This window comes from Aulonocara sp. 'chitande type north' Nkhata Bay, linkage group LG17 (assembly GCF_057382095.1).
Source record: "Aulonocara sp. 'chitande type north' Nkhata Bay isolate Kocher_YH1m ecotype deep benthic linkage group LG17, A_spYH_male_GT1.1, whole genome shotgun sequence".
NCBI lineage: Eukaryota > Metazoa > Chordata > Actinopteri > Cichliformes > Cichlidae > Aulonocara > Aulonocara sp. 'chitande type north' Nkhata Bay.
In genome coordinates, this window is record NC_141360.1 from 4,718,265 (window position 1) to 4,730,754 (window position 12,490).

Consider the following 12,490-nt stretch of genomic DNA (forward strand, 5'->3'; position numbering starts at 1 on the left):
TACTTCCCCTTTGCGCGTTTTGGTAAATGAACAAGGCATGAGAAACCTCTCTGCTCCCCTCTCATGGACTACAGAAACAGAACAGGCGTTTATAAAGTTAAAACAACAGCTTTCTGTCGCCTCTGACCTTGCTGTGCCAGATTATGCTTTGCCTTTTCATCTTGATGTTTCTGGAACTGGAACCCATATCAATGGTATCCTGTTCCAGAAAAAAGGGGGAGAGAGAAAAGTGTTGACATATGTAAGCGTAATGCTTGACAACACTGAAAAACGCCACCCACCGTGCACACAACACGTTTCTGGACTTGCAAAAATCATTCAGAAAACAGCACACATAGTGATGAACCACCCACTAAAAATTTTGACATCACACAGTGTGGTGGCCTACGTCTCCTCACAGGCCTTCACACTCACTTCACTCAGGCAGAGACGCCTCAGTACCATTTTGGAAGCACCACACATCACCTACTCACATGAAGGCATAAACATGGCTGATCACATGGGATCAGGGGAACCACATATGTGTGAAGAGGTTGTGCAGGTACAGGAGAAAATCAGGCCAGATTTGCAGGCAGAACCTCTAATGGATGCAGAAAAAGATTGGTTCACAGATGGATGTTGTTTCAGAACTGAAAGTGGAATGTTGAAGGCTGCATGGGCAATAGTGGAACAGACAGACATGAGATGGAAAACAGTGAAAGCAGAGCAGTTGACAGGACAACAGTCTGCACAGAGAGCTGAACTGAGAGCGGTGATTGAAGCCTTAAGGATGGGAAAGGGACAGAAAGTGAATATATACAGTGATTCAGCTTATGCTGTGGGAGCAGTGCATGTGGAGCTCAAGCAGTGGCTAAGAGCTGGTTTTTTGACAGCCAGCGGAAAGCCTATTAAACATGAGATAGAAATGAGGGAATTAGCGGAAGCACTGTTGTTACCTGTTAAGGTGGCAGTGGTAAAATGCAAAGGACACAGTGCCGGATTGGACTTAGTGGCATTAGGTAACAAACAGGCCGACTTAGTAGCTAAGCAGACAGCTGGTTACTTACCCTCCCTGATTATGGTAATGGACCCAGAAGCCACACCCCCTCCAGAAAGACCACCCATACAACTAGGCCTAGCCACAATCAGAGAGTTACAGGACAAAGCCAGCCCCCAGGAAAAATCATTATGGGTAACAAGAGGGGCCACAAACACAGATGTTTGGCGTGGCCCAGATGGAAGGCCCATTCTACCGCCAGGGGTCAGACAGACAGCAATGGAAGAGGCACATGGAGTGGGGCATGTGGGACCTGCACAAATGATGAGGAACTTAGCCGCCTGGTGGCACCCTTATCTAAAAGACATGACAAAATACATGGTTAAAACCTGTAAGGAGTGCAACCAATTTGGAATCAAGCCCGCCTTCAAGCCAATAGCAGGGTACTTCCCCATCCCACTTTGCCCAGGGAAAGAAATAATCATTGATTACACAGACATGGTGGACAGAGTAGGTAGTTACAGGTACCTGCTGGTGGCTGTGGATGCATTTTCAGGTTGGCCAGAAGCCTGGCCGACAGCAAGTGAAAACAGTAGAACTGTGGTGAAGTGTCTGATTAATCATTATATACCACAGCATGGGTTTCCCGAGGTCATAAGGTCGGACAATGGTTCACATTTCAGGAACCACGATCTGCAGAGGGTTGAAGCCGCATTAGGTTTGAAACATAAGTTTGGCTCAGTTTACCACCCCCAATCCCAGGGGAAAGTGGAAAGGATGAATCAAACTCTAAAAACTAAATTGGCTAAAATCTGTGCACAGACCAAATTAGATTGGGTTAAGGCATTGCCTCTTGCATTAATGTCCATAAGATGCTCAGTAAATCAAACCTCTGGTTACACTCCATTTGAGTTGGAGCATGGCAGGCCTTTTCCTGGCCCCTCCTCTCGCCTGTTAATGTCGGATGAAGCTGATTCAGACCTCGATCCGAGGACATATTATAACATGCTCCGCAGTTTTGTTGCCCAGTATTCCTCACAGGTCGCTGAAAGAAACCAGCAAGAGCTGAAAGAGGCGGCTACACCTGGAATGGACTACGTCCTCCTGAAAGTCACAAAGAGAAAGTGGGCTGAGCCTCGCTGGACAGGCCCTTACCGCATAACAGAGCGGACCTCCCACGCTGTCAGGCTCGAAGGGAAAGGTGACACCTGGTTTCATTACACACAGTGCGCTGCTGCCACCGAACCAGGAAGAACCTTGAGAGAGGTGCAGAAGGACCTGTCAGAAGGAGCTGCAACAGCATCACCAACCACTTGAGGGAGCCAAAACTCAACCTACAAGCCGGCTGGTTACAAAAGGGGGTGTTCTTCATACTGAACTAAACATTTTTATTTTTCTATTTTTAACATCTTTTATGACTTTGCTTTTATATTGGCTTGAGTTTTTAAGATTTACATTTTACATTGCAATAGTTTTAACCGCTGAAAGCTCATTTAAAGTTGTGTCACTGATACTTTTTGTTGCTCTTTAACTCCTAGAACACGCCCTTGGCGAGGTGGGGGGAACTGGACCACCTTTCTCTGCCCCATCATCCTCTATTAGAAGACATCCAAGCTAAGTAAACATGTCTTGGCCCTTTCCCCCTGAAATGACAGGCAGGCAAAGATGTTGCGTCTTTGTTTGCTTCCTGGCCCTGGGTCTCATTCCCATTGGCATAATCCTGATCTGTGAAGGGCCCCCGACACTTCTGACACCTTCAAGTTCAAAAGCTTCGCCCCCTTCTGACAGTCCCAATCTGACAAATGTAGCCCCTAGGGTCTTGCCCACCACTTCCTCTCCAGTTTTGCCCACGCCCGATCCATTTAGAAAGAAACGACACACGGTTACCTCCTGTACCCCAAGTACGACTAGAATGATTACTCTCTGTGTCCCCAACAATAAAAGTTGGGTAGTCGAAATAGATTTCGCTAGCTTCCCAGTCACTCCCGTCACCAAAGACCAAGGGGGGGATCTTTTTAACCTTGCAGTACATCTCTCCTCCTCAGTGTGGTATATAACCCTGGGAGGTTGGCATCAGTGGAAGTGGTCCAGTTTAGTGTCAGAAACGGACCTCGATTGGTCCAAGCACTCTAGGGGTCAGGCTTTGCACTGGAGAAACCAAAATATGCTCAGAATAGCAAAAAAACCGGATCTTTCAGGCTTAATTTTTACCCTAAAGGATCTGGCCTTGACCTCCTGTCAACAATTTATACTTGCCCCTTGGACTGATCGCACCGCCCTGTATTGGCAAATGGAAATATGCCCTAGCGTTGGTGCAGCTCCAAGCTCTGTAGTTAAAGATGATAACCCCACCTTTAATGGCCCTCCGGTGACATATACAAACGGGGGGAGAAACGGCCGAATACGCATTGTAGACACAAATAAAATGTCTGAAGATGACCTCTTCCAAATTCTAACCGGTATTTCTGGAGCAACAAACAACTGGTTACTACTAGCTGAACAAGCTGCTGACAAGACGGCTTCCGACTGCATAGTGTGTATGGGAGCCCGCCCCACTTTACGAGTTGTACCGGCGCCAGTCAATAGTGCATGCCTCCTGCATCTTATGAACAATACAAAACGAGGTCATTGCTCATATCTGGAAAACCACTTTCCTAAAACTCAACGCTCGGTCTCTAATAAACCACCTTTCTTTTCTTCAGATGTAGCTGTGAACAATTTCACTTGTATTAACCTGACTGGCAATGCAGTAAAACTAGGTAGCTTGAACTCTTCTTGGTGCACTGAGATGACGGTTATGAAACCAAACTTCCGACCTACGGCTAGGGCTGATTTGTGGTGGTGGTGTGGCAATAACAAGTTATATGATGGTTTCCCTCGGGATGCGTCAGGTCTTTGCGCTCTCATAACTCTTATTTTACCTGTTTTAGTCACTCCAGTAGATCTCTCTATAAAAGTACACGAAGTTGGCCTCCCATCCTCCTCTGAACGCCGCTCTAAACGTTCTCTAATCCCAGGTTCAGCTCATAATCCAACCTATATTGATGCTGTAGGTATACCCCGTGGGGTCCCCGATGAATATAAACTGCGAGACCAGGTTAAAGCAGGATGGGCCTCGATACTTTGGATGGTTGAAATAAATGCGAATGTAGACAGAATTAACTACATTCACTTTAATGTGCAACTGTTGGCTAATTACACTCGAGATGGTTTTGAAGCTGTGCATGCACAGTTATCTGCCACTTCCCTAATGGCTTTCCAAAACAGGGTCGCAACGGATTTTCTCCTCGCAGAAAGAGGCGGAGTCTGCAGCCTTTTTGGTCAGGAGTGCTGTACCTATATCCCCAATAACACAGCTCCTGATGGTTCCCTCACTAAAGCTATTACTGGTCTCACAGCTCTTACTGTTAAAATGAAGGAACACTCGGGCGTTGATACTGCCATGTGGGACTCTTGGCTTAACATGTTTGGCAAATATAAGGCCCTTGTGGCTTCCATCCTAGTTTCCATCTCAGTTTTTGTTGCTGTCCTAGTCACCTGCGGTTGCTGTTGTATTCCATGCATTCGATCCCTCTTCCAGAGACTGATTGTTACAGCTCTCACTCCTGAGGATAAGGATCTCGCCCGGCAGATGCCTTTATTGGCTAGTCAACTTCCCACCTCCTCGCCAACGGATGATGAAAACTCTGATCGTGAGGGTGACGAACATTATCGTCTTTCTCTTGTTTAAATGCTTCTAGAATGGTTGTTTCTCTGTGGTGTTTTGTATTAGGCTTGTTATTAATTGTTTCCCTCACCCACTTCCTCTTGAAGGATATATCTGGTTGAACTGTGTCTGATCGGGTTGTGAGGGTTAAGCGATGTTCTCAGGGTCTCCGGACTTAAGCCTGAGCGAATGTGTACTCCCACCACTGGATATAAATTGTTTTTTTCCACACCCCTTCCTCACGTTTTACCATATTCACTTTTGAATGTCCTTAGCAGTTACCGTTCTGGGTTTATTTTACGGTTGATTTATTCTTTCACATTTTCACGTTTATATCTCTCATTATTATAGTATACTCTGTACTCTCCACATTTTTATCATTACTTATCCTTTTTGGTTGCTGAGTTACAGGAACTGTTAATTTTGTGTCACTACCCTGGTTGCACTGACTCGTTGTATCCTTGTGTGCAGGACAGCTGTTACTGCTTTCGTCGGGAACCGAGACTGCTTGCAGCCGACCCCTGGGCAGGGTGGTGCCTGGACTCTTTTCTCCTCATCTGCAATGACAGATAAAGACAAATGATAAGACCCGAGGAGTTTTTCGAGCCAGGCTTCGACACGTCTCTGTGTTCCTTTGAATGTTACTTATTTTTGTGTGTTGACCCATTTAAGATGGGTCAAAAGGGGGATTTGAAGAAAATATAATCTGATCAAACATTATTCAGCTTTAAATATTGTTCAGCTTTAAAGTTACTGTGCAACTGTGTAATAAAAATGTGCTCACGACTTTGGCCTTGAGAGCGATAAGAAGCGATCGCCTCATCCTGCAGGTGCAAGATATCTGCAAGCGAAGAGACTAGAACACCCAAGGCCGATTTCCTTTTATGGAGTTGTTTTTTCTGCTAATGCAGCACTTTCCTCACAACCCCCTCCTGTAAGTTTTAGAGAATATATACCCATCCTCACAGCAAATATTAGGAATCTCCTGATGTGAGCTGTGTTGAGAGGTTGTCTCTGTCTCAATAAAAGTTCACTGATTCCCCATCTGCCGCAGGTGTCCGGTTGTCTTCATTCTCCGCCAGCCTGGTTAAGTCAATTCCTCCTTAACATCTAAAAGAACCTATTTAATGAAGGAAGACGGGTTCACTTTGTGTTTAATATTATTCTATTGCTGTTGTTGTTTTTTTTGTATCCTTCAGCTGCAGACATTGAAGAACCAGTCTTTGTGGGAAGAGTTCCACGCTCTGACTGAGCAGTCAGTAGATAGTCCTTCTCATTTTCAGATTTCGGACTAAAAGTCCTGGTTAGCATAACACTGGACTCGGAAGAAGCAAAATGAAAGTAGTCCTTTAAATCCTCAGAGCGGGTGTTAACAGACTTTGAAGTGTTTGACAAAGTATTAACTGTTTCTAAATTAATCTTTTCAAATTTGAATAAACCTGAGTTAACTGGCATTGAATTTCTAGACTCAGGAATAACTGACAGTGTTCGTGAATGCAGGCTCAGATGGAGCAGAAAAAAACAAAAACACTGTTCTTGACTCACTGAATCTGCCGGTAACTGACGGCAGTGTGGATGTCACTTCCGCCTGGGAGAAGGGGCGACTAGTGATGGGATTTCCGGCTCTTTTTAGAGATCCGGCTCTTTCGGTTCAGCTCACTAAAAAGAGCCGGCTCTTTCGGCTCCGAACCGGCTCTTCAGGTTGTTTTGTTGCTTTAATTAATTTATTATTAACAATAATATAAAATTGTGCACAAAAGGAATTACTAACGTAAAAAAAGTGGTTTTATTTATATATGTTTATATATAAATATAAAACACATTTCTAGCATGAACTGAACTTCCAAAGCAGAGCTACTAGATCACTTAAATTACACAATTGAAAGCATGTGTGTATTGTTTGTGTATTTATACACAGGCACTCATATATGTTCAAATAATTTAAAAAAAAAAAAAAAAAAAGGTCATTTACCTGTTATTACCACACACCAAATCTGGTCATTGGTACTTGCTGGCTTGTGTAGCCACTAGGTAACAAAAGCTCAACACTGCGCCCAGCATCCAGGAGCACTTCTGTTGTCTTTTGTACGTGTTTTGAGTTTTTATGTGCTTCTGAGTTTTTACGTGTTTTGGAGTTTGTACGTGTTTTGGCGTTTGTACGTGCTTCAGGGTTTGTATGTGCTTCAGAGTTCGTACGTGTTTTGGAGTTTTTACGTGCTTCAGAGTTGGTACGTGTTTTGGAGTTTGTACGTGCTTCAGGGTTTGTATGTGCTTCAGAGTTGGTACGTGTTTTGGAGTTTGTACGTGCTTCAGGGTTTGTATGTGCTTCAGAGTTCATACGTGTTTTGGAGTTTGTACGTGCTTCAGAGTTCGTATGTGTTTTGGAGTTTGTACGTGCTTCAGAGTTCGTACGTGTTTTGGAGTTTTTACGTGCTTCAGGGTTTGCATGTGCTTCAGAGTTCGTACGTGTTTTGGAGTTTTTACGTGCTTTGTCTCTAGGGGCCACCGTAAATATACTTTTATTTATTCACTCCACAAAAAAAAAAAAAAAAAAAAAAAGTAATAAATAAATCATATAATACAAAAATCAACTATTCACATTTCAACTTTTAACTATTTCAATTTTCCGCTTTTTCCTTTTACAAATTTAAAGTGAAACAACACAAAACACTGCAAACTACGACACAATTAAATATAAATTATAATATGAAAACAAAAAGAACATGCATATTCTCTGTCATATGGGCCCGCATGAATAAACTTTCTGAATCCTTTATCATCTGCAACTGAAAATAGTTGTGGATGATTACTATACCTTTCTAATGTGATGTTGTTGTCCCTGGCTCTCTTTCTCGGTCTCTCCCTCCCGCTCTGTTCCTGCACTATTGAGTGTAACTACCACCCCTCCCCCCTCTGCCCAGCATAAAGCACAAGACTCGCGTGCAGAGTGAAGCGGAAAAAAGTGCGAGAGAGAGGGTGAGAGAAAGAGGGGGGGAAAAAAAAATAAAAAATGCGACGGTCGCGATAAGGAGCCGGCTCGCGTCGTTCACGTCAAAGAGTCGGCTCTAAGAGCCATTTCGTTCGCGAACGACCCATCACTATCTGGTGGACTGGGGAGAGAATCTTGTGGTAAGCCGGGCAGGCCAGCTGTCACATTTGGGGGATGAAGGTGAAGTGTTTTGAGGATGAAGTCCTGTAGGAGTGGGTGAAGGGAATCCAGCAGCCAGGGGTGATTGGAAACTAGCCGCTGTAGTCGGGCCTCCAGAGCATGACGAAATTCCTCCCCCTCATGCTCTAGCCACAGATTAGTCCATCTTGAGACTGAATCAATTAATTCCTCCCTAAGCTCCTTGGAAGGTGCGAATGCCGCTGGGTCCATGTTTGGCCGGTTCGTACTGTCACGGCTGCCGAGGCGAGCAGTGTGGTGTTGAGGGAAAAAGGACCCAAAATGCAGGCAGTCGATGATAATGCTAGTGATGTTTATTTACACGGTGGTATAGTGGCAAAACAGGCAATGAGGGATGACAAAACTAAAGAAACCTAAATTGGGAAAGCTAAATAACAAACCTGAGATGATACCAGAACGGGGTGAGCGGCAGAGCATCGCAGACGAGGAACAGGACACCGTGGAACACAGACAAACCAGCAACAGGCCGGAGAACACACAGGGTTTAAATACACATAGCAGCAATCAAGGGATGAGCAACAGGAGGGGAACACACCTGGGAGAAATCAAAGCTGACAGGACAGGGGAAATGTAAACTGAACACACTCGCATGAGACAGAGACCTTCAGAATAAAACAGGAAACTCACAGACACAGAACCAGACAAGACACTGAACTAAACAGACAGATTCACAAGAAAGACAGTGTGACACCATGGACAGACGGAGGGAACACAGAGAAGTGGGAGCAGGCAGGCACAGAACATAACCTTAACAAATGGCAAATTATAACAGAATACATACTCAGAATAAACAAAAGCATAAAGAAACACAAAACACTGAGTCGGCAGACTCAGGACCATGACATGAGGAGGTCCTCAAAGTATTCCTTCCACCACCACCTGACGATTTTCTCAGTCGCAGTCAGCAGCACTCCACTATACACAGTGCAGGTAGAACACCGCTCCTCCCACACCCGAATTTTTGCTTCCGCCACCGCCTGCGCCGCATTCCGCTTGGCCTGTCGGTACCTATCAGCTGCCTCCGGAATCCCACAGGCTAACCAAGCCCGGTAGGACTCCTTCTTCAGCTTGGTGGCTCCCCTCACCTCAGGTGTCCACCATTTGGTTCGGGGGTTACCACCACGACAGGCACCAACTACCTTGCGGCCGCAGCTCCATGCAGTGTCTTCGGCAATGGAGGTGCTGAACATGGTCCATTCGGACTCAATGTCTCCAGTCTCCCGCGGAATGCTGTTGAAGCTCTGCTGGAGGTGTGTGTTGAAGATCTTGCGGACCAGGGCCTCTGCTAGACGGTCCCAGCACACCCTCACTGTACGTTTGGGTGCACCAACTCCTCAACTTTTCAACTCCTCACTGCAGGCATGTCATGTGCCTGCCTGCTTCAAGTCCTCTACCATAATCCCTGTCCCCAAGAAACCTAGGATCACTGGACTAAATGACTACAGACCCGTGGCTCTGACATCTGTGGTCATGAAGTCATTTGAGCGCCTAGTTCTCTCCCATCTCAAGACCCTCACGGCCCCCCTCCTGGACCCCCTGCAGTTTGCATATAGAGCCAACAGGTCTGTGGACGACGCCATCAACATGGCCCTACACTTCATCCTGCAGCATCTGGACTCCCCAGGAACCTACGCCAGGATCCTGTTTGTGGACTTCAGCTCTGCCTTCAACACCATCCTTCCAGACCATCTCCGAGGCAAGCTTTCCCAGATGAATGTGCCTGATCCCATCTGTCGGTGGATCACTGACTTCCTGACGGACAGGAAGCAGCATGTGAGGCTGGGAAAGAATGTCTCGGACTCCCGGACCATCAGCACCGGCTCCCCTCAGGGCTGTGTTCTTTCTCCTCTGCTCTTCTCCCTGTACACCAACTGCTGCACCTCCACCCACCAGTCTGTCAAGCTAATCAAGTTTGCAGATGACACCACCGTTATTGGGCTCATCTCGGACGGGGATGAGTCTGCCTACAGGAGGGAGGTTGAACGTCTGGTGTCTTGGTGCAGCCACAACAACCTGGTGCTGAATGCCCAGAAGACAGTGGAGATTATTGTGGACTTCAGGAAGCACACAGCCCCACTCCCCCCCATCATCCTGACTGACACCCCCATCACCTCTGTGGACTCATTCCGCTTCCTGGGTACCACCATCACCCAGGACCTGAAGTGGGAGCCCACCATCACCTCCGTCATCAAGAAAGCCCAGCAGAGGATGTACTTCCTGAGGCAGCTGAAGAAATTCAACCTGCCAACACGGACGATGATGCAGTTCTACACTGCAATCATCGAGTCCATCTTCACCTCCTCCATCACCGTGTGGTACGCTGGAGCCACTATCAGGGACAAACAGAGACTGCAGCGTGTTGTGCGCTCTGCTGAGAAGGTGATTGGCTGCAGACTCCCATCTCTGCAGGACCTGTACACCTCCAGGACATTGCGGCGTGCAGCTCGGATCTCAGCTGACCCTTCTCACCCTGGACACAGTCTGTTTGACCTGCTCCCCTCAGGCAGGAGGCTCCGGTCCATTCGCACCAGAACCTCACGCCATAAGAACAGTTTCTTCCCCTCTGCTGTTGGACTCATGAACAATAACCGTATGACTGTTCCTGCCACTAACACATGACCCTACGCTGTGTCACTGCATCATTCCATGTTTGTCACTGATCACCACCTGCACTCATGTATATATCTATCTACTTAGCACTCTTAATTCTTATTCTCATGTATATATCTCATGTATATCTCATGCACATATCTTTCTACATAGCACTTTTAATTCTTATTCCTACTTTTATTTTCTCATGTCTATTTAAGTGCTATTTATGACACTATGTTTGCACTGAAGCACCGCAGCAATTTCCTAATGTTGTAAACCTGCTCAACATTTGGCAATAAACCCCATTCTGATTCTGATTCTGATTCTGACCAGGTCTGTCCAGCGTCCTCCCTCACAACCTGATCCAACTCACCACCAGGTGGTGATCAGTTGACAGCTCAGCCCCTCTCTTTACCCGAGTGTCCAAAACATATGGCCTCAGGTCTGGTGATACGATTACAAAATCAATCATTGACCCGTTTTTGCATGAATTATGACAACCACAATTAGGATTTTTTTCTTAAGTATTTTTATTCATCATTAGACATGGAAAAAAAGACTTTTGAACTTCATTTTTCTAAACATGTACTTTTCAAAGAGTTCTTTACATGTCCACTTAGGTGGACAACATACATTTTGATTCATGAATTTGACAAACAAATAAATAATATGCACTGTCTGTTGTGTTTATGTGCAAGTATACCATAAACACTGAAACAAATACAAAAAAAAACAGCCTTTGACTAGCTGTCCACTGTAGTGGCCACTGTGTGTGAAAGGGTTAAATCTGGATTTACTGTTTACTTTGTAATCCAAATGAAATCAAAGACGTGTTAAACTCATAAAAACACACAATTTGATAATTTTAAGGAAGACCTTGCTGCTCAGCTTTAGTCTTTCTTGGGGTTTTCTGCATGTTGTGATGATGTTAGTGACTCTGTTTCTCTCTTTGTGTTCTGGTCAGATCTTCCATTTGGGACAACACTGGTTTCAGTCTGACGTTCCACATTCCCAGTTCAAATATCAAAGGCGTGGTCAACGTATGTCTTCTCCTCCCAGATGGTCGTTGCCATGGCAAAGCTAAAATCACCTACAGCTCATTACCATCATGCACCAATATTACTCCAAGCAGCAGCTGGATCAGGTATGTTCAGTTTTGCTGAAACCTAAAAAACACAGAAGATACAGAACGTTTATCTGCTAATGTCTCAGAAAGTGTTTTGACCAAAGAAACAGTACATGTGTGTGTGTCTTTTGTGTGCAGTATCACGTGCTGCTACATCCTGCTGTGAGAGAACAGAGATATTTATCATAAGAGGAAGGAAGCTTTTGCATTGGTTTGACCTCTGCCGCTTTTACTGAACCTCATGGTTGAGAAAGCAGTATCTGTCACCCGACTACTTCCTGTTGGAGTCCACACCTCTGAGCTCTGCAGCCTCAGTCACCAGCCTTTTTTCTTTTTTTTTGCTCTGCTGTCTGCAGAATGAATACGTGGGGTACTTTTTAGCTTCTGAGTCCATCACACACTTTAGTTTACAGGCATATTATCTATGCTAAAATAATGATTCAGTGTTCAGACTGCAGCCTACGTGTGGAGAGCTCTTAATTTTCCAGTGAAATATTTTTACTAGTATAAAACTGGCATCTTCTTTACCTCCTACAACTCCTTCCCCTACCTGTGCACGTATGTGAATGATCGTGCCTTCATTCTCATCCAGACCTTGCTTATGCTTTCATGTTGGATCAGTCCCAGATAGCAATAACTCCTATTAGTGAGCTTTTAATCAAGCTGAAAACAACAGTAACATCTAAACATAAAAAGATCTTTATTAAATGAAAACTGTTAAATCTGGAGGAAATGTTTTTGGACATCTCTCACTACTCTATCAAATCATGTTTAAAACACAGTTTGAATAATTCACACTGTTGAGAATTGACAAAAATGTGGGTTATGCTAACTGTTTGAAAGGAGTGTGGGATCAGATGATTTTTTTCCTTGCAGTCCCTCTGCTCTGACTAAAGCCCGCTT